The 23,984-nt window shown below is 36.7% G+C and overlaps 1 long non-coding RNA gene across 1 annotated transcript; it reads right to left on the bottom strand.

The window, feature by feature from the left end:
* Positions 1-15,907: 15,907 nt before the first annotated feature.
* LOC145551308 (uncharacterized) lies at positions 15,908-18,968 on the bottom strand. The gene is made up of 3 exons (XR_014087119.1): positions 18,878-18,968; positions 17,927-17,995; positions 15,908-17,842 (listed from the first exon to the last, which is right to left on the bottom strand). It is a non-coding gene; the product is annotated as an uncharacterized LOC145551308 (long non-coding RNA).
* Between the last annotated feature and the right edge of the window lie 5,016 nt (positions 18,969-23,984).

The raw sequence follows: 23,984 nt of genomic DNA, 5'->3' as shown, positions 1-23,984 counted from the left end.
CTGCAGCTGGCAAATACTTGTTTCTGACTAGGAGGTTAAGAGCACAGCCAACACACTGGGTTATTTTATATGATGATCTCAGGGTTCCATTTCCCCAGACAAAGGGTATGAAATATAGAGACAGAGCCAAAGAAGACATCTATTAATAATTAGTCACTTAAGCTCTCCTCTGCAGTGAAATATCCTGGTTAAGGCCCAGTGATAAACAAACAGCCGCTTATATTCACTTTGGCTACACCCCACTTTCTGACATTCATCTAGACACTAGTTTGAAATTTCCTCGTAAGTCTGGTTGCACTGGGTCAGTCCATTAGGAAGGCACCAGAGTGGAACATAACATTTTCAGTTTCAATTAAGTCTATGAGGGCATACATAATGCACAGCAGAGGTTTAGTCTCCTCGGAATGCTGAATCTATGAACTTGTGGAGAAATTATGCCACGGTGGTCCAAGGAGCTGACCTGCGTTGACTGTTTCACTTGCATTAAGCTGTTAGATTTGTCAACCTTAAGTGAATTAGTATGTGCTCATTGGAATGTGAAGATAAATCTGAAGTGGACATTAGTATGAGCGTGTGCTCGTTTGAGAGAGGGAAAAGCAGCAAGCTACAAAAGAAGGAAAACTGCACCAGACGGAACAAACTGAATTATACTAAAGCTCATCAGGCTAAAGTTGTCTTGCAATGATTTTCAGTGTGTGTCACATAATGCTTACCTCACTTCTATTGAATTTTATTATTAGAATTTTTTTATATTTGTCTTTCTTCCAAATTAGTCAGAGGATCTGTGACATTAAAGTTTGTGTATTTGGTGTCAGTGCTTGAATCAATACAGGGCACATACCTTTTACTTTACAATTAAAAACTCGAAAAAGCTGCAAAAAACAGCATTTGTATTTCACATGGGTGTTGGTATTTAAGGAGACACAGCTTTCTGTACTGGGAAATTTCTCTTCCAAGGCATCAATATATATTTGCAAGTGGAGAAAAACAACTTCTAATCATGACAAAGACGCCAAGGTTTTTATACGCCCCCTAAATTACTCCAGACCTCAAAGGATTCACTGCTACTAATCAGACACCTGCATAATTTTAGGCAGGTGGCTTTCCTGCTGTTGATTAATATGTTGATGGTGGAAAATACATATTCAAAACTTCATGAAAAGAGTCTAAGAAAATGTACCTTCTGGCAGTAGCAAGTGTGACTTTACTACTAGTACTTGAATCTCTATGTCTATTGTTGAAGCATTAAAAGCAATCAAATTTAAACAAAAATATAAATCATGGTGTCTCATGATGTTGTATGCTAAAGAGCATACAACACAACATGAGACACAGTTTCTCATTGATCTACAACTGTAACAATCACAAGCAACTGAGATCACTGTAAGTGCAATAATGAAAAATGCCTAATTTTAACAATACTGTCTACTTTGATGCCCCTTTATTGAGATCACCTCAGAAATGCCACAGATGCTAAAAATGTGTTTGTTGATCTGGATATGGGATTTTGAACTTTTGTCTGCATGTCATTTCAGCAGTTCTATGTTCTCCACTCAGCAATCTCTGTCTTGTTCGAGTGGCATGCTTTCCACCAAGATGTCTTGATGTTTTGCAACATCTGATATGGACGTCAGTAATCCAGCTGACATCATAATGGCATAGAATGTATGTGAATTACTTGTGATTGCCAGGTTTAAAGCACATCTCCTATAACCAATTCATCAACTGTCCAGGGAGTTCTTTTGCCAGAGCTAGGAACTGAACTGAAAATCTGCAGGGTCATAAACACGTGCAAAACCTTTGGCAGGCAGAGTGTGCATATATTCATAAGTAAAGATGTGAGTTGCTGATTACTCTTACCAAAGAAGATTGAATTTAAAATTGGAATTACAGTCAATTTAACAAAGCTTTTAAGAGTCTCCACACATACTTTAAATGCAGTTAGGACTCCCAGGTTTTGTAGTTTTCAGGTTTTTTCCCAAAAACAAATTATTATTATTATTATTATTATTATTTTTTAATAGATTTGTACAAGATAAGTTTTGCATTAAAGATGGGGAAACATAGCTTTTTAAATAATCTACTGCAGTCCTATTTTTTAGACCACTAATCCGTTAACATCCCAGGGTTGTGTTTATGTTTTCTATCCACCGCACATGGAATTGACTTGAATGACTGCCATTTTGCAACTTCCAATTCTTAGCTAACTCAGAACGCAATCGTGAGAAATTATCCTAAAGAGGACAATCACTAATGATAAGTCTGTCTTGATGTCTGTCTTACATGAGTAGCCATGTTAATTACAATATGGCTTCTCACATGATTATGGACCTTTTTTACACTTTGAGGTGGTACTTAATCCCAATCTTTTATTGAAGGAAGATAGATGTAAGGATTTTCAAAATGTGCCAAAAATGTTTTTTTTTTCTTCTTTTTTTTCTTTTACAAAACAAGGATTGGCTTCTTTTTTTTAAAGTTTGATTGCCAAAATAATCATCATTCCATTCCATTGTTTTAAGCTTAATGTTTACAATGTGATTTGTTTTTGGTCTTAGACTGAACCATGTCTTGGATGTAAAAAAAACGGTTTGTCTTTTTCTCGAAGCGATCCTCATTCTGATATCTGATGGTCCACAGACAGAATTGACCCAACAACAGTATGAACAGGCTACGGGCCAACTAACCACCCATGGCAGGCTCTCAGTGTTTGTATTTATGTCTTCAGTCAGCCCAGAGAGGCCAAGTGTGGCCAAACGCCTGCCTCGACCAGAGCAAACGAGACAGGACAGAACAAGCCATTTTCTCCACCCCCCTCTGGTTAAACTCCCTATTTTCACACAATTTGCTTTAGAATTGCTTTGTCTCTCAGTATGAACAACATCCTGATGGCACAGTGAGGGAGTGGGGGAAAGCCAGACATGAGGAAGAAATGGGCAGGCATGGGTGATCAAGTCAAATGGTAGGCCAAAGAGAAGAAGCTGATACATTTCCAAAGGCTTAGTCAAGGTTTGGTGGCTCCAAGAACAAACTATTTCTTGAAACACATAGATAAAATTTGGTGTCCCAAGTCTTTATTTTTCCCTGCTGTTGTTTACTCAGTTTAATCAAAACCAGGTTGAATGTTCTTCTCCTTTCATGTCTCAAAGGTACATGTGACCTTCCTTTGACCTTTCACTGAGCCTGAGTGGGCACCGGCTGCATTTTAGCTCTGCAAGTTGAGCAGTTTTCCCTCAGATTTCCCCCAGGTCCAGTTCACTACCAGAGGATTACAGGGTCAAATACACTGACTTTATTTCACACCTAGACTGAATGTCCTGAGGGCTAAATTGTTATGAGCTCTCCAACCAGTATATTACTCAGATTGCAGATAATGATGGCCAAATAAGCACTGGTAGGGGCCATTTATACTCATTATGCCATTGTACAATCATGACCCTTAACTATCATGACAATTAAATAATGTACCCCATATTTATTTGCATAATTTAAATTTGTTTATAGCATGCATTAAATGCATCATTCTTTAGATCTTTTTTTAAATTTTTTTTATCAGGTTTTTAAATGTGAACATCACAGTCTGATGTACCGGAGTTCACAACAATAACTTCTCTTAAAATCGGTAGTATTTACTGCTGTATATATGCTTCTCTAGGTTTAGCATAGATCAGTTTTTCAATATTCTCAGATTTTCTGCTGAATAATAACAAAAAATCTAAAATAAAAGGGGAATATTCAGAACTACACTATTTTTTTCAGCAATTTTTCTAGGGAAGTAAAACCAGCATATAAGAATAGTATTTGATGTAGGTGCTGCCTGTGCAGTGGTAATGTATGGCTTTTACAGTTAGACTTAAACATGATCTTAGTCAAAAATTGTTGTAAAGTTCGGATGCAGAATTTTGCTGTCAACAATTATTTTCCCCTTATAGACTCTGCGTTTAAAGTTTGACAAAGAGAAACAGAATACGTACAGAAACAGAAAGTAGTAGTTTAATACTGATTTGATTTATTAAATAAAATTACTACCCAATAAAACCTGGCTTAATATACAAATTGAATTGTCATCCAATTACCTGTGATGAACCAGATTGTTTATGTTTTTGTTCAGTTTCATTCACAATACATATGTCTGATTACTTCTTGACCTTAAACTTGAGGAAATCAAGGTTCAGGGTTCTTTACTACTATTCCACTTTTAAATGATATGAAGTGCTTGTTTTTCAGCACTGGCAGCACTCTGACATCAAACATGATTAGAACTAAAGGTTAAGAACATGAAGAAATAAATAAATTGTAGCAAGAAATTCACTGAAAAATATGGATAATTATTTTAGAATATTTTCAGAAAGTCTCATAGTAAATAGGGCTGCGCAGTTGGTAGAGCTGTTGCCTTGCAGCAAGAAGGTTCTGGGTTCAATTTCCAGCCCCGGTCTTTCTGCATGGAGTTTGCATGTTCTCCCTGTGCATGCGTGGGTTTTCTCCGGGTACTCTGGTTTCCTCCCACAGTCCAAAAACATGACTGTCAGGTTAATTGGCCTCTCCAAATTCTCCCTAGGTGTGAGTGTGTGTGTGCATGGTTGTGTGTCTCTGTGTTGCCCTGCGACAGACTGGCGACCTGTCCAGGGTGACCCTGCCCCTCGCCCGGTACGCTAGCTGGAAATAGACACCAGCACCCCTCCCGACCCCACTGAGGGACAAGGGTGTAAGAAAATGAATGGATGGATGGATGGATGGATGATAGTAAATAGAACTAAAGTTGACTTGACCATATAATGGCGTACTGGACAGGTAAAGTTCTCTACCTGCTGATGTTCATACCCTCTATTCAGGACATTCAAGCGTTTTGAACATTTACTTTTCCTTCCACTTCTCAAATAGGCAGTGCTCTGTGTTGGTCTAACATTTAAAATTTCCGTAGAACAAATTTACTTGGACAAATGTGAAGAGATAAAAGAGGTATGAAAACTCCTGTAAGGCTGTTTTACTGTTGTAAAAACATGGATATTGAGCTTTAACTCAAATTCCTTTGTTAAGTTCTGCTTCTATCAAATGTTTACCAACCTGCTTTTCGAACCAATGTCTACTTCTGACTGCACCTACTTTGGACAGGTATAAAAGATTTATTTATCTGATGGACTGTAAAGGCTGAGAGCCTCTTTCTACCAAGTTCAGGAATGTGGGAGACCTCATAAATAAAAGCTGTCTGACAGTCAATGGATCTTTATTTAGACTAACTTGAGAGGCAAATATTTGCTGCTTATTTGTGTTTTCTCTAGGCTGCACAGCTTCTAAAAACCCAGACTATGAGAAACATATTGGAATGCATAGGCCTACATAATTTAAAGAAATAAAATACTCTTGACAGGAGAAAGACATTTACAAAAATGCAGCTCTACAAACCGTTTGATGGAGAGATATCATCATCCAGCCCAAAAATAAAATCAGACAGCACCTCTGTGTAGGACATTCACAGAGACATGTTAGCTGGTCCAGTTTCTTTTCTTCTGTTTTCTCTGAAATATATTCACAGTTTTCTGTTGCTTTTTTGCACATGTAAGATTATATCAACATAACTGTAAAACCTGGTCTACCATTAATGTTGTTTCAACCACTCACCACTTAATTTTGTGCATCATTCACTACAAAATCATCATTCTGTGCAGTTTACATACCTTCCTCTTTCTTTTTTTCAAACTGGGAGGGACAGCACGCATATCTCCTCCAAATATCCGACATAACCAAGTATGACCTTTTACTGCCTATGAAGTGCCATGTCTGTGCAGGGTGGTTGTGTGGCAGCGCTGATGCCTTTATTTATGGGGTAGAAGGAAAAAAAAGCACATTCCGACCAAAGGCCGGGTCAGCCTGGAAGAGACCGGCCATTTGGGAATCCTCCCAAGCCTCTTGAGAGCCAACCTGGAGATGTCAGCTGTTATCTAAATAAATTAGTTTTGAGGGAGTTTACTTTAAACAGCTCCTCAAAGCATGCTAGTTTGTTTTGCATAGCAAGTTTTCTAAAGTGGATGACACCACCTCTAAGGAAAACCTGAAAAGGGTTATCAAAGGACAGCTGCAGAGGCCTCTGACCAACATAACATAACTGCCTCCTAGCCTGTGACTCAGTTGTTTTGAGATTTTATCTGTGTGCATGTCTGCGTGTGTGTGTGTGTGTGTGTGTGTGTGTGTGTGTGCGTGTGCGTGTGTGTGTGTGTGTGTGTGTGTGTGTGCGTGCGTGCGTGCGTGTGTGTGTGCGTGTGTGTGTGTGTGTGTGCGTGGGTGTGCGCATGTGCGCGTGTGTGTTGGCATTGAAATACTGGAAGGGACTAAGCTGAAAAATTGAGATGGCTTTAAACTGAAAATTAAATTGGCTTTGCATTGATCACTGGATCATTGTAGATATCAAAGCAACCTGGAAAAGAACTGCATATGGTTTTTGCATAGCTTGTTGTTTGTTGCTGTTGTTGCTATGCAATTACTCTAACTAAAAATACCTTAATGAAAACTAGCAGATGTTACTCTTATTACTGCCCCTTGAAAAATGCTGCCCGCCCCGTTGCCCCCCTGTGTCAGAATGAAACACTCATTCCTTCTAACTCTTCGTGTGCTGCCACACAAAATGAACACATAAAACACTGTAACAGACACCAACATGCTAAATATGGATAACAAATTATATTAGCGGTCTACATTGACACATTCTCAAATAGTATTTTAATAAGCTGCCAGGGTCCTTTTTACATGCCTCCCATTAAAGGCTTATTGACCAGCAGGATTTTATTATAATATTTTTGATTTAATGTCTGATGAGCTTTATGTATGAAAGGCAGAGAAAAGCAGCAATGCTGTTTTCATCCATTAGCAATTAGCAGTGCGTTCCTTCTGTGTATGTAAACAGCACACAGTAGTGAGATTATGCTCAACAACATATTTCAATGAATAATTGATTCCTAGCTGTTTGGTTTGGAAAGGCACAAGTTGCCGGGCCAACCAGTACACCGTTTTTGTCTATTTGTTGGATACAAACACAAACAGATGTCAAGACTGTGATAAGGCTCTCTAATTGACCTTGTCTAGTCAGACACTTGGCTTGGTCTTTTTTCTACCATGCTGCTTTTCTTTTGAACACACACAGCTCTATACACATTAACTAATACGTGTTGAAATCCAACAGAAGCAGAGATGCAGTAATATTCAAATATCTAAAAGGTGTTAAGTGGTTACTGGGATTCTTATATGCTGCTCAAAAAATAAAGGGAACACTTAAGTGTTCACTTAAGTGTTTAAGTGTTCCCTTTATTTTTTTGAGCAGTGTACATCGCAGAAATACTTTGACAAGATATCATGACTGCAGAAATGAAATACTTCATGCAGGGTTATTCAATTTTTCTTTGATTCAGTTCTATGTCAGTCAAGTTTTAGACAATTTTCACTGAGAAAATACAACTTATTCAACTTCAAGCTGATATAGATCTCTTCTCTAAGTTGAAGTCAAACATAGGAAATTTAGTAGAATGTGCTTACTATTAGCCCGTTTAATAGAGTGGTATGAAAAAGTGTTCCTCTCTGTGAACCCCACCTGCGACTGGGTCATTTTGGGCTGCTGCAGGACCAGCCCGTGATGCGTCCTACCGCTGACGCTGCAGTGTCTCACCTGTGATCCTGATCATTGAAACAGGTGCATGAGAAATAAAATAAATGCTAACATTGATGAGAGAAAATCAGTTTGTCCACTTGATTTTTTCTACAATTTATTTTTTTATTAATAAAAGATAATTTTATGGTCAAAATGTGCAAGTTTATGCACTATCACTTCTTTATGAAAGAAGTGGTAGTGCATGCCCATTGCTACCTCTCTTTATCTTTCTAGTTTGAGTTATAGAAATCTTTGTTATAGAAATCAACTGAAAATAAATCAAGCAGCTAGCTAAATGCAATGTTTTGAAACGTATGTCCAAATAACATACATAGTGTTCCTCGTCTTGAATATTTCAGTACACCTCACTTTTTTTCTACCCCAAACATTGTTTCTATGATGTGCTGCAACCCACTCTTACCAAACATAGGAATCAAAGTCCAGGACTATTGGTGTGTAGGCGGTGAGACGGTGGCTTTGCCTTTTTCTAACAGCAACATCAGACTCTGACAGCAGATGGACCAGATGACTTTGAGTCATATATATATTCACTTTTTTATATTTTTGACAGGTCTCCTGTCGCTCAAAATGAAAAATTAAATATTTTTAATGTAACTTGAGAACCTGGCTTTATTTGTTTGTTTCACTGGGAGATTATTAATACTTAGAAATAGTATGGGATTCTACATGTATAAATGTACATTCCATAGTCATTGGAGATGAATTCTGGTTAGTGATGCTGTTGAAAACAATGTAAGGTACTTGCAGACTCTAAGTGGTAGTCATACTTTTATCAAGGTTTTTTGTGCAAATTTTGAAGAATCACATTAGAAAAGGCAAATTTTCTCAAAACAGCTTTTATGCCAGCTTGAGGTGGTGTTTGGCTTTGCATGTGAGAGGCCCAACAAACTGGGATGGAAGTGGTGGAGCCAGAGGTTGCAATAAATTAATATTTTTTGATTTTTTTAAATAGTAACAGGAAAATCTGAAGGCTTACAGGGTTACAATTCACACACTTGACTAGTTGGTGGAGATGCAGACATTTTCAACTTTACACACAAAGTAGATCACAGCAGCCATTAAATTGACCAATAATAGTAATAAATATAATCTAAATATCATCTCTGACCTGGACTACATGTAATTAGTAATTAGTAATTAGTAATTAGTAATTTAGTAATTTAGTAATTTATTTCAGACAAACCTTTCACCGGCAATGTAGAACAAACACAAAGTACATAATAAATTTCTTGAAGACACATCACATCGGTGATTATGAGTCTGAAAAGGAGTATGAAGAAGTATAACTTATATAATCAGACCCCTTTTCCAGCTGTAATTTATCACATTATTTTCAGTTTCCAGTATCCTTCCTGACAAAATGAAATAATAATTGTAGTAATATTTCCTCAGCCAAATGAAAGTACTGCATACACACACATACACATTTGTACACATACATATATACATATTCACATATACATACACCTATACACATATACATACATACACCCATATACATACATCTATACACATATACATACATACACCCATATACACATATACATACATACACCTATACACATATACATACATACACCCATATACACACCCATCTACTTATATACAAAATACACAACTATTTACATACCTTTATACATTTACCCACACCTGTACAGACCTGCACCCACTTGATGAAATCATACTTAGAGTTTTAATTCCCAGCCAGGATTATCTCCCTTGTTCTTCCTTATACCTTTGAATAATAGCTATTTTGAGACCTTTCTTAAAATATCTCATGCTTGGACTTTGCTTCAGCTCTTTAGAGAGTTTATTCCAGATCTTCACACCAACACCAGAAATGCACATTATTTTCATTGTTGTTCGAGCCTTCAAAGTTCTGAAATTGAGGTTTTCTCTATAGTCATATCCCCCACTCTATCAGAAAATAATTTTTGAATATTTTCTGGTAATATTTTCTTTCTGACTTTAAACATAATCTGTGCAGTTTGAAACTCTACCAAGTCAGTGAGTTTCAGTATATAAGAATCTATGAATAGATTGTGGGTATGACAATAAAAATCAACGTTATGAACTAAACGGATGGCTCTTTTCTGTAGTGTGCATAATGATTGAAGTGATGTTCTGTAAGTGTTGCCCCAAATTTCCACACAGTAACATAGATATGGTAAGATAAGTGAACAGTACATAATATATAGGGCAGAGTAGTTGAAATATTTTCTGGCATTAGAAAGAACTGCAATACTTCTTACAATTTTAGATTGGACATATTTTATGTGAGGTTTCCAACAGATCTTATTTTGAATCATTACTCCCAAAAACCGAATTTCAGTCACTCTCTCCACAGTGATATTATCAATTTTTATTTGTAAATCACTCTGCTCTTTACACTTACCGAACAACATAAACTTTGTTTTATCTAAATTTAGCGACAATTTGTTAATTTTAAACCACTCTTTCAGTTTATATAACTCTAAATTCATTTCAAGCAACAACTGTCGTAAATTTTCACCCGTACCAAATATGTTTGTATCATCAGCGAATAGTACAAAGTTAAGTCTCTTGGAGACCTTACATATATCATTTATATACAAAATAAACAATTTTGGCCCCAATACTGATCCCTGGGGAACACCACAAACAATGTCCATGCATGAGGACTGGACATCAGATAGTGAGATGCATCTACATGCATCTCACTATCTGAGAGCTGACAGTATGTTGAATAGTTAGGTACAGGATGTATCTGCTGCAGAGGGAGCACATTCTCATTCATCCACAACTTTGCTGACTTCAGATCACTTCAATTTAAGATTAATTTCAAACTTTTGTCCTGTTTGATTTTTATGTATTTTTATGCCCTCTTCTGAGCTTATACACAATGTTTTCGTAACGTTGGTGAATCTATGGTGAGGTTTTATTTACTCCTGGTCAAAGCATCAATCCTTACCACCTTTTTATAGGAATTTCCATTTCATTTTTTTTTATACAAATGGGACCTGTTGCCTAATTGTTTCTCATCCATTAAGTTTTTTGTACTAGACTTCTCTGTGTTCATTAATAAAATTGTTTTAATAAAAAAAAAACTTAATAAAACAAAAACAAAAACAAATGTATTAGAATGATTAACAATCCCATCTATAACATATCTATGGGATTATAAAATACAATTTAATGTTATTTAAAGTAATGGAATGCTGTGTATTACCATTCAAATCAGAGCAATTTCTCTAAGTGGCTTAATTTGCAGCAATACTTTATCCTAAATGATTATGTGGCAACATCTAGCTACATTTGCAGCAATCCCTCAAATTGAGCATGCTTGTGGTTACAGTGGAAAGTAATACATTGCATAAAACATAAAAGTGTAATACTGCATTTAAAAAAAACCCATCTTATTAGCTCTTCTGGGTAGAATTCATATATTGGAGTCACAAACGCACACTTCCATACGACATAGTAGAATCTTAAACAACAAATCCTAGATTCTCAAGGTGCATATGTACATCCACTTAGTTATTCTGAACTGACTAATCATTGGGTAAATACCTTTGGCGGTAGTTGTACTTGCAAAAGTTATGTGCTAAATTACCAAAGCTGTAAATAAGCTAAATGGTGAAGGCATAACAAAAGTTTTCAGCGAAATTGTTTTGAAAAAAAAACTGTTTGCAATTGAAGGGCCTTGAAATTTTCCTTAAGCTCTTCAGGGTTGTTTCATCACTGTAATTTCTGTGAATGCACTTAAAGAAATCCTCCATATCTTTATGGCAGTAGGCTAATTAGTGAACAAAATAATGCTACATGGAAAATTGCAAGCTGTTAAACGGCGGATAAAAGCTGGAAAGTTCCAGCTTTAATATTCCTTTTAAGATGCATCCCGATACCACACATCTAAACTGCAAACATTTACCAGTTGCTACAAATCTGTGATGAGATCGATGCAGTAAATAAGGTAAGCTAAGCTATGTTATAGTTGTGCAGCACCCTTTTTATATCAAAAAAGTATAAGTCTAAAGCACCCGAAAACATATTTAGCCAATTATCTCTTGCACTCAGATTTTGGCCATTCTGCACTGTTTTATAGAAACCATTCTGGTTGGTAGTTTGGAGACATAAGTAACAGTGAAAAAAGCTTGTCACCTTCAGGTTTACAAACACAAGCTGTGAATCCAGGAACTGAAAAGTTATTTATGAATATAGTAGGTCTCACATCTTAATTAGAGTACTCTTGTGTTAGTGGTTTATTAATTAACAAGCTTACAGAACAAAAAAGAAGAAGTAGCCTGAGATGAGATTTTTGCCTTCCAGTGAATCTTTGGCTTTGATCTTACTGGTCTAAAACATGTTGAATGGATACAGATGTTATGTCCTACTGAGAGCAAAACTTTCTCTATTCATTTTTCGGATTACAAATCCCCTTCTCAAAGCTTCAGGTTTCTTTGATGCTTTAAAAATGAAGAAAAGCCCTTAGGTGTGCCTGAGTGACGCAATGTCAAGCTGTTCTTCCTCCTGTCAGTGGGAACAAAACAAATGGGGAAATCAGGCTTCAAACAAAACTTAGATAGGGACCTTACACATATCCAGGTGTATGGATGAGTAAAGATGGCAGATGCTCTGGGGTGTTTTCCATTCTTTCCCACTATCTTCCCCATCTAACTCTGACGCTGTGTTCATTAATCAGCCCTTTATTAAACAAAGGGAGGCTCTGCCACTGCCCGAAAGCCACATTGATAATCATGACATAAAGACAGAGTATTTATCCTCTGTACCCTCTGGTCTTACAAAGCTTTCTGCATGGTAATGGAGGAAGACACTTTTGTGGTATATGAAGACTGATTGAAAATACTCACATTTGTAAACATTGCATACCTTTGAGGGGTTGTGCCTCAGAAAGCTGAACATCTGTTGCCAAGTACAGTCTGTTCAGAGAAAGTTGATGTGCATGGACAAAATGAATAGTGAGCTGAATTATAGACTGTGGAGAGACTCAGCAATTTAATTACTGCTGGTTGACACTGGCGTTTTTTTAAAGGACACAAGCAATTTTGAGATCCATTGTCTAAGTACTCGCAGGAAGAACAATTCAGCCAAGCAGGGCAATAAAGCATCTCACAGCAGGGAAATCTGGGCCAGGATGTACTTTCTTGGAACAACAGGCAATTTAGAAGTTTGAGTTTACCACTCTGTGGCAGAGGCAGTGAAGTAGGAGAGAAACAGTGTGTATGGGTTTGATGTGTATAACAATGACAATGAGCCGTCGGACTGGAAAGCAGCCCTTAATAGGTACCTGTCTGCCCCAGGGACCACACTCGCCTCATATTGGTCATCCATTCACAAGACAGCGCTGCATTCTCCTAACCGCCAATCAGCCAATTACAGGTTCCATAACAGGAGACCTGCTGGCAGAAAGGCAGTCTTTACAAGCCCTGCGTCTCAGGCAGAGGAGACGACCCTGCCATGGAATCATAATCATGATGAATATGGCCGCAGGTTTACGGGAATGCCACTTTTCCCTGTAATGTGAGCTGGGTGTGAAATGGCCTTCCGTGGTGACCAAACAGCGTGACCTTCTGTGAAGCACTGGAAAACAATATAAAATATAGTGGAAGGGTTGAGAAGTGCAGGCAAAAGAATGCTAATCTGGATGTTGTAAACAGTTATTGGTACTGGATGAAAGGGGATGTTGCCACACACTGGCTGCTAATGAAGCCAACCGTGTGGGAGACAATAGCCTCTAAAATGGCACATGGAGGGAATAATATGCTGTCTCTGGTCTAGTGCTAGCCTTTTATAAAGTCGCCCCAGTCTGTTTTATTCTGCTATTATTATCTTCCCATTTCAATTAGGTCTAAGTAGAGTGTGATTACTATCAGTCTTCTACTTTTTTGCTGGCATTGACAATAATTTCACTGCTCATTACAGTGTCCTACTATACCGCTTAAAGTTTTCTTTAAAGGTTTGTGTGGCCCAAGTGGTCTTTAATTTTGGACTTCTGCACTGAGGACTGTCGTGTCTGCATATGTCCAATTGTGCTACGACTGAACTCTTCACATGTTGCAACAAGCCTTGATGCATTTTAACATGATTTTTTTGTGACAGAGCAAGAGAAAGTGGTGCATGATTATGGGGTTAATTTCTCTTTTGAGAGACTGAAATGTTTTCCCATTCTTACTTAGAAAATGGCTCAAACAGTTTAATGGATTTAAGCCGTTTGAGCTCAAACAGATTTAATGAAGAGTGTCTGCAGTCATATAATCCTAGAACAGATTCTCTGATGAAATTACGGCTCAACTTAGATTGTGCTATTCAATTATATGGATAGGCTTCTATTTAAATTTTTATTTAAATTTGGTTGTTACTCCAGATGTATATTTAGGACAGTGCCCTGCTGGATGAAAATGAATATTTTGCAGCCTTTCTGTAGTCATTGCCTGACCATGCTTCCGTCAGTCAGCTTGTACCTTTCCCGGCACAAGCTGAGAAATAGCATCAATATCATAATCTTCACTGTCTTTGTGCATTTTACTATCTGAATATGGGTTTTACTTATTAGCTGGTGAAGTGATTCTAACACAAAATCTATTTTATTTTCAAAAAGGTCATTTCAACATTACCTTTTAAGCATAGTTTTTTTTTTTTTTTTATTCTCTTTTTTGTTAAATATGCACAAGAAATGTAGGGTTCCAAAAGTAGAATGTGTTTGGTTTCTTGGTACTAGAAATAAAGCTTTGCACAGAAGTCCATTTTTGTCAAGGCTCACAGATAAAAAGTGGGAAACCGTTGGTGAATCTAGTGCACTGTGGCACTGAAGGAATTCTGTCTCTATCTGTATTCTTTACTGCTTAAAAGAACTTCCTTGCTTGATATTTTTGCTTGAGCAGTTTTTAATACACTTGGTGGACTTGCCAACATACCCGAAAGAGATGAAAACAGCAGATAGCCATACTATCAGCTCAGAGGGTGTATCCCTTGGTCAATGTTAACAGAGCAAGGCAGAGATATCCTGGACCACTGCTGACTCAAATAAAGACTTTCGACCTTTCTCTATCTAAATCAGATATAACACATGATAAAACATTATGCGCATTGCAAAAGACTTGTTTGACCACATTAATGTATGCCTAGTAAACAATAGTGCTACACCTTTATCAATGTCAGTGAGTTGTATCTCTTCACTATTTGTTAAATAAATTTATATTTGTAGCTATTAGTTTGAGTTTTGGTTAGTTTTTTCAGTAATTTGAAAGTATGTATTAACTCACTTATCAGTGAGGGCTTTATCAAAATCAGACATAACTTAGGCCGTTTTATATGTATTATAACTGTGTTGATGAATATTCAAAATGTGTTTTGTTGCAAAATAAAAAAAATAAATAAAAGCATGTATTAGTAATTCTTATTCACTTTTTTATCCATTTATCCATTATTGTGTGTGGGGTTATTAACATGTCTTAAAAAGGGGGTGGAAATAATATAAGATTTTTTAAAAAAAATTACAGAATCTGCTAACAATTTGTGTGTTTTTTTTCATCCTTTCAGGCTGCTCCATAGCTTCAGTTTTGTTTTTTTTTGTTCAGTTTACTTATGTCCTATTCTCTGTGCTCACAACCGCAATATCTTATTGTTGAATTCCCAATAAAGCTGCTCTCATTCACACTTTTGTTTGTCTTCAGAAATAAGATAACATCTGAAATTTTGATTGAAAAGTAGTCCATTGAAATTACATTTTTAATCCCAGTCACTTTCATGGCACTGGTATGCTAATATGCTCCACTTTAATAAAATTGTGATTTTTTATTTAGAAGAGTGACTTTTGATGAAATCCCCACACATAAATTAAAGACATATACTTGCTTGCATTTTCAGATATTCTTACATGAATAAGAAGTTACAAATAATAGACTTTCTCAAATATGTTTTAACATCCTGATGATTTATTTATTTATTCATTCTTCAGGTCAATGTGAAAAGCAGGTCCAGAAGGAGCTGTGGATTCACTCTGTAGCTTCGGCATACTTTTGCATGTTGAATGCCAAACCACACACACAGGCACAAGTTAAATGAAGATTTTGTTTGGTGATAGCATGAGCTTTCAGTGTTTTACAAGAGGCGTTCCTTTTATTGATGAGTGGTTCAAGCAAAGATTAAATGTCCTACACAAAAGAATGTGTGACAGCCTAACCACAGAGTGCAGACATAACGGACACCTATCAGAGCTGTGGATTTTAAGGGCTAAACATATCTGGATGGTGATAACTTACCATCAAAATAACAAAAGATGTTTTTTATTATTATTATTATTATTATTATTATTATTTATTTATTTTTTGGATTTAGATTGTTGTTTTTCTCCTGCTTAAGTAAACTCCCTTATGCGTGTATAATTACTCTTCTTTCCAGAGTCCGATACAGACTGCAAAGTGTTTAAGTGGACATTAATCTAGTATTGGAAATGACAATTTGAAATGGAATGTTTTTTGCTTGTTATTTCTTATCGGCACAAAGATGCTTTTTTAAAAATTCTAATAAGGTAAGTCTAACTAGAGTAAATAGTCACACCTCATAAAACCCAATGCTGGAGATAATAGTGCGTATGAAGCATTACTATCAGAATTGAATGTCCTAATACAGTGCAGCCAAACTCTTATTTACTGAAGTCAAATGTAAAGTTGTTCTGTTTGTGGGGAACAAATGGCTGTTCCAGGGATTACAGCTTTAATTAAAATTATCTTAGTAAACATACTGCGAAATACAAGAACTTGTACATTTTGCATTTTTTTTCCCATTGTCTTCTTTTTGACAGGAAATTAGTCATATTAAGATAATATAAAGTTTTAGAGAGCCTAATTAAAGCCACAACCATGCCTATTTCAAGTTTCCTCATTAAAATGCATACTCATTTGAACATGTTTGTGCACTTTAAAGTAATTTAAGGATTGGAAGGCCAGTCCAATGCAGGTACCTGGCAGAATCTTAACCTATCAAATGTTAGCATGAATTCACACGAGCAAAGACTGTCATGTCAATTGCATTTGCTGAGTGTGCATACAAACTGACGGTGAAAAATTGGGAGCTCTTCAAATGAGAGCAGTGTAAGAACAGATAAGTGTGTTCTGGGATTTGCTCTCTGCAAACTAATTAAGTACTAGGCTATGTGAGGCAGGCATCAGGGTATTTAGTCTCCATTGTTGATTAAATGAAAAATCAAACAAAGTAATAACTGTATTGCGTGAAGCATGTGGCAGTGTTTTGTTACATAAACCTGCTTATCAACAGATTACCATGCATGCACAGCAATATTTATAACCAAAGTCCTATCTGACAACAGTAATTATTTGTTCCTTTGGTAATATAAGGATAAATAAGTCTTGTTCAAGAGCAAATCTAATATAATCTACCCTCTTGCCCAACCTCTTTGACAACATCTCACATTACTTGTGTCAGTTGTCACCAGCTGACAGCATGCTAAGTGTCTCCAGCTCCATACGAATTTGCCTTTCCTTTTTCCTGAGAGAGATGTGGTTCCCCTTTTGCCACCAGCCGCCTGCCTGACTCACCCCAACCAAAAAATACTTTGATGTGTCGCTTCACATCTATACCTCAAAGCTGTGAAATCTCAATTTTCTGATAAGAGCAACCTCAATTTGTCAGAAGATACTATTTATAGATCTCTCAGAGATAGAACTGCAATAATTTTTAACAAGCACTTAGGGACCATTGTCACGATTGTGTGAAGTAGAGGCTGTGCTGCTCCAGTCAATTCACCTGAAACAGATGCAATAAGGAAGTGGATTTGAAAGAGTGTAAGCATGCAGCACTTTTATTTTGCCCAACTTCCTGTTTGATCACTTTCCTCACGAGGATTGTAAATGTTTAAATATCTGAATCCAATTGTGTAATTTTGTAGACAGTTCACTCTCCTTCAAACAAGTTAAGATGCAAAAGTAGCTCAACCAGCCACTGTAACAATGCAGACACATGTATTATTTGCTGAAGCTGCACATTACCTAATTCGGACTAGCAAATCTGTTCACAAACTAAACCTGAGGAGAGGCTAAGTAATTAAAAAGGCTTACTTTTTTCATTGAGAAAAGCACAAGGGAAAGATTTCTTTCAATCAGTTCTTTAAAGCGCAAGTTCAAGCATCAGATATTTGAAGAAGTTTTCAGCATTTTCCCTGCAGAAGTTCTGTGAAAGACGCAGACGTAGGAAGTGACTGAGCCCAATGTTTTTGTATTCATAATGTCATCAAAGAGATAATTTTTTTCTTACCTAGTCTACCCATTGATTCTGTATGTGCATCGCCACTCCGACCATCCTATGCATCACTAAAAACAAAGGCTGAAAACAAGAAAGTCAAAGAATTAAAAAAAAAAGTCTTCTGTTATGCAGATATATATACATCTAAAATGCTGCAGTCATGCAAAGCAATTTATATTCATCTTGGCTTTGAGTTAAGAGAGCAAAAACGAAGCAGATTTAAAATAGTGTCTTGAAGAAATGCCACTTGAAAGGAAATGGAGTAGAAGAAGAGAGTAATACATCTGCCAATAATAGACTCTGAAGTCAAATATGAATTTTAAAGCACATCTGACTGAGTCATAGTCACTGGAATTGATTTCTTCTTATGAAGTTAATATTACCGAGATTTTAAATTCAAAACCTTCAAATGCCATCAAATCAAAATGCTCATCATTCACACTCCTACACAGACATTTAATTTCACTTTGGGTGAGATGTACTTATGTAAATTAAAGTAATTTACACATATTAATATTTTAATACATTATTTGGATGATGGCTTCCTCATGTCGTCCAGATGAATATCAGCCAGATGGTAAAATAGATGAATAAAATAATGAACAGTCTAATGGTGCCAGAAATGTTTATCCCTGTTTATGAGAATATAAAGTGATAAAGTGGTCCTTACATTTCACATTTAAAACAAACAAACAAGCTGCCAAACACCAACTGTCTGCACAGCTTGGAATTATGAATTGGTGTATGAATAACATGCTGAGTAATGTCGCATGCAATAATTTGATTTTTTTGAAACTTTTTACTTGTGATTTCACATGGTTGATGAGCAAAACTCTGAATTAAAGGCTGAAACAAAAGTTTTGTGCTCAAAGAATTTATAATCAGGTGGAAAGGGAGTGCTGGAAACATTTAAAATGTTACTCTTGAAGATTTTCTCAACAAAATTAAATACTTAATCCCAACCAGGGTGTTTGTATGTGATGTTTGCAGGTTCTCCTTCAGGATCCCAGGGTTTTCTCTCCTGGTGCTCTGGCTTCCTCCGGCAATCCAAAACATGAGAACTTGTGTGCATCTCTGCAGTGGCAACAATTCACAACAATCAAAGGACTGGCAACCTGACAAAGCAATGTCCACCTGAGGAATCCAGCAACTCTCCAGTTCATCAAATAGTACACGCTGTAACACAATACCATGATCACAGACAACCTCTGGTGGAGTAGCAGACAGACTTAATGTTTGAATTTAAACATTAAGTTAAAATTCAAACTTAATGTTTGAATTTAAACTTAATGTTTAAATTCAAACATTAAGGCTATGGACATTTGACTAGTGTTTGCTCTGCCTTCGTGTGCATCAGTCTACAGAGCAACATGCAATGTTTTGGGCTCTTTAGAGATCACCCTTAAAAATATTTATAGGGAAAAAACAAAACATTTAATTGGCTTGTGTTTCAAGTGGAAATGAGAGAAATAATGGTTTTCCGAAATCATCTTATTCCCGGTGGTCTAGATGTAGGAATATTTGTGCTTCCAACATCCAGTAAGATAGCAGCAGCTTCAGTAAAGCAGTTTGTTTCCTTTGCTAATAGTATGTAATGAACCTTAGTTTTGAAGTAACTAGTTTCCATTAGAGGATTGTTCCTATGTGCAATGGATCATTCTCCATCAGTTGCCAACAGATGCAGAATCAAGACAAATGTGGCACCCAGATTGGAGGGAATTAGTGAAAACCCTGTGTGTTTCTCCTTTTACTCTGTCAACAAAAGGCCCACGGAGGAAAAAAATCTTACCGCATGTTACAATTTGGCTCTGACTGTCCACCAGAGACACAATAAGAGCTTCTGAAAAGGATTAAAAACACTACCGAGATCAGATCAGATGTGATTTCAGGTTTCCAAAAACACAAGTCATGTTTCATGATCGATAATGTGCCAGTGCATGAAATCTAGTCTTTTTATCCTTGGGCACATTCTCTGCCTACTGCAGATAAGCACCACTTCAAATGGTAAAATACACTATTAATAAGCTTCATTAATTTAAAACAATGTATATCAAAACACTATATTAATGTGACATTTCAATACCATTTCAATACATCTTTACCCTTGTTCTTTGTCGACAGCAGTTAAGGCAGATATGATTTAGAAGTAGTGATAAATTATTTCTTCCTGTCATCTTCCCGATATTGGAAAGCTGAAGGTGCATCTGATATCACATATTCATAGTTTGATCTGTATATTGTCATCACATATATTAAAAATGTGTAACATGGAACAATGTATATGCATGCATATGCAGAGGCTATGGTTGTTGATGTTATGTTGCTGTTCTGTAATTTTCTTTACAAACTTTCAAAATATATCAAGTGTTTTAAAATTTGTTCAAAACATTAAAAATCTAATTATTTTAGACCTTAAAATCTTTCTTGTGTGGACACAATTATAATACAATATGATGGTAATTTTTAACCAAAATGACAAAAACAGTCTAAAAACACTGATTCTGATACTGGTCATTTTTAACCCACTTATTTAAGAGTGTAATGTACTGTCACTCATATATCTTGTTAGTCAACAATGTCTCCCCACCAGACTGCAACCGTGGCAAACAGCTGTTGTTCTGGCTGATGGGCGCAGTGCTAACCGTTGCTTCCATTACTGCCCCAGGCTTTACCTCTGAGACATGCCACAGGTCCAGGGCTATCGGACTGTACGGCAGACCTCTGCAGCTTCTGTACTTTTTATAATGTGCAGTAGTTTTAGGGAGAAAGTCAAAAGTAGCAAACAAAGAAAACTCAGTAGTCTCTCACTTATAGGTATAAATGCTCCATGTGTAATTGAAGCTGTAAATAACCTGTATTGTAACCCAAGGGGTGAACATTACCAGGAAAAAGAAGTGGTGTAATTGTTTAATGCTGTTCAGCTCTAAGCTGTCCCTGCCTAATGACTGTGTTGCCCAGCGTTTCTGAGCACCCTACGTTCTCTGAATCTCTACTCAAGGGACTGTGGCCTCCTCAGCAGTTGGCCATGCAATTCTCCCTCAATAACAAGATCTTCATCATATTCATATTTCCATTCCAGCGGTTCTTTCTTTGCTGTATCTGCATCCAAAAGAAGCAAAAAGTAATGGTGGCAAAGTGGCAAATCCCTCAAGCTTGAGCTTTTCTTCAACTCCCCATTGCTGTCAGGCAAATCATTTATGTACCACTGTCACACAGTATTACATTTGACTAGTGTTTGCTCTGCCTTCGTGTGCATCAGTCTACAGAGCAACATGCAATGTTTTGGGCTCTTTAGAGATCAGGCATCTTACTTTCATCTTGCCTTTTAAGTTAGGTTGCATGTACTGGTGTCAATTGGGAGTTTTGGGGAAAAAATGCTTTGCACAATTTAATCTGACCTAATTATTGTTTCCCTATCACAGTTTGGCTTCTTTGAATTTGTAGGAATAACTGGATCTAAATGTATGCTTTAAAAATGCCATTGCTGAGGCACTAGGTGGTTCGGTTGGTAGAGAACCAATTGAACCAGCAGTCCACTATGTGGTTGTCCACGGTTTGATTCTTAAGCTTGATTAAGCAATGTAAATTGTCTTTCCCTTCTCTCTCTTCCTTATGCTCTGTCCACTACAGCCTGAAAAAAATCTTTGTGTACTGGGCGATGAATGAATTTACCCCATTTAACACAACAGAGTACTACGAAAACGAAGTTTGCACTTTGTATCACTTTACATCACATACCTTGACGTGGATAATTATATAATCATTTAAGCTCAAGACAGGAGTATTTTCAGCTGGATATTGAAGGTACTGAATACTGCCAGTATGTCAGCAAGAAGAATATCGCCCAACATGTTTTCAAATAAGCAAGAATGGTCTCATTAAATTAACTGAATTTAAATTATGCAATTATGTGACAAACAGATAATCTAAATTTAATCTAAAGTGTTCTCCTGATACAGGAGAACACTGTGAATTTGTCCATATCGTTACCAATATACACAAACTTTTAACAACAGGTGTGCATAAAAGCCCCACACATACTTCAAACCACAGCAGAACTTTCCACAAAATCGCTCTTAATTCCTGACATCTAGGCCCTTGAAACATTTTTCCTAAATGCCAGCATACATGGCACTTCAGTGTGTCAGAAGACTTCATAGCAACTTTACAAATAGATGTATTAATCATGTGGATAAAATCCTAATTTTGCCAACCTTTGGGCTACAGATGGCCTACTTTGTCTAACTTGGACTTCGACTGGAGAAAAAGCCTCCATTTCAATGTCAAATTTAATGAAAGAAAATGACAAAAATGTATTTTCCTACTATTTACTAAAATAAATTTTCAAGAGACAGGGGATTTCCAGAACACTTTGGTCACCTGATGCTGTGGAGAAAGAACACGCTTAAAAACAGATTGACCTTTAATTTACACTCTGTTTCTCACATCTTCCTCTCTTCTCATACAATCTCATATGCTGCTCATCCCAAATTCCCTCTGTGTATGTGTGTTACTGTGAGAATATGGCGATAATATTCTCCACAGAATCAACAGAAATGAAGAAGACAACTGTCTCTCTGCCAGTTTGTGTTAATATGCAATATCTCTACTACGTCTGTGTATTGGATTTGAAGAGAATACACTTGACTGGCAGACAGGTTCTGAAATGAGATCCTGTTTGCATTTTTAATACAGCAAAGACAATGCCGGTCTGACTGGTGTGTTTGTTTCCTGTGTTGTCCCTGGGTGTATTTTTGAAGCGGGGAGAAAAAAAAAAAATGACGCCAAGAAGGGAAGACAAAGAAAGCTTGGGAGGGAAGGGACACTACCTGCGGGCAATGTCATTCTATTAACTGCACAGTGTAGTGCCCAATTGAAAGCATGGTGCCTTCATTCCATTCAGGAAACCTAGGTGTTATTATATATGTACTGAAATATGCCTTCTTCATGTATCAATTTATCACCAGACCTTTTAAAAATGCCTCTGCAATACAAAGTGACCCAGAAATGTCATAAGAGTCTAGCAGAGGGTCCTAAGATGGGAAAAATTATGCGAGGAACAAACCTTCTGGCAGACACGATCAACCACAAATTATTCTATTCAAATTCACAAAGGATGGGCTAATTTGACAGAGTGACACCAATTTCCTACAGGCCATCTAGCATGCTTTTTTTTTTTTCATCTATTTACTCTAAAATTCTAAAAAGTGCTTCTCGTGATCAGGCATGAGAGAAGCAATAATGAATTCCATTCAGATTCTGCTGCCCCCAACCCTCTCCTACAACTACTTTCTTATAACAGTAATACTGCCTTCACAGTTTTGACACACATCTCCTAGCAACCACAGCTCATACCATCTACCACTGAACTCCAGATCCAGTGGGAATATCATTAAAAGGAGAGTTCACAGCCATACAGGCAAGGCAATGCAGCATATATATATATATATATATATATATATATATATATATATATATATATATATATATATATATATGATGTTGCTGGGATTATGTGGTTAAACTATAAGTATGAAAACAAAACAGAAATAATAGTATAGTTCATTGATAAAAAAATAAAGTAGAGTTTTAAGTCCTAGAAAATTAATGAGAGGACGAGTTTATGCTGTGAGAGCATTTCAGAAAACTGTTACCATATTAGCCATGAGATGGGATCACATTACTATCAGGAGGACTGTATATTCACCTGGGTAATAAACAGCGTACAAATTGAAAAACAAACAAACAAACAAACAAACAAAAAAAAAAACTACTGCTTGCCAGAGACGTGGACACCAGCAAGCAAGATGGCTGTTAATGTTAATTCAGTATTTGGAAGTGTGGCTAATATGGACTGGATAACTTTGTTCCCCTCTTGCACTACCATTTCTTACCTACAGGCAGTTTATAATTCTAAAACACCTCGGAAAATCATTGTCATCTTTCACAATTTTTCTGTTTGCTGATTGGCCTTGTTGAAATTCTACCTGAGAAATCCAGCTCAATAGAAAAAAAGCCCAGAAGAAGCACTGTGGAGATGAGAATCAAGCAAAATTGAACAGGAAGGCAA

Source organism: Poecilia reticulata, chromosome 4 (assembly GCF_904066995.2).
Source record: "Poecilia reticulata chromosome 4, P_reticulata-male-v2, whole genome shotgun sequence".
NCBI lineage: Eukaryota > Metazoa > Chordata > Actinopteri > Cyprinodontiformes > Poeciliidae > Poecilia > Poecilia reticulata.
Note: the sequence above shows the minus strand (reverse complement) of the source record. Positions and strands in the feature narration are given on the sequence as shown.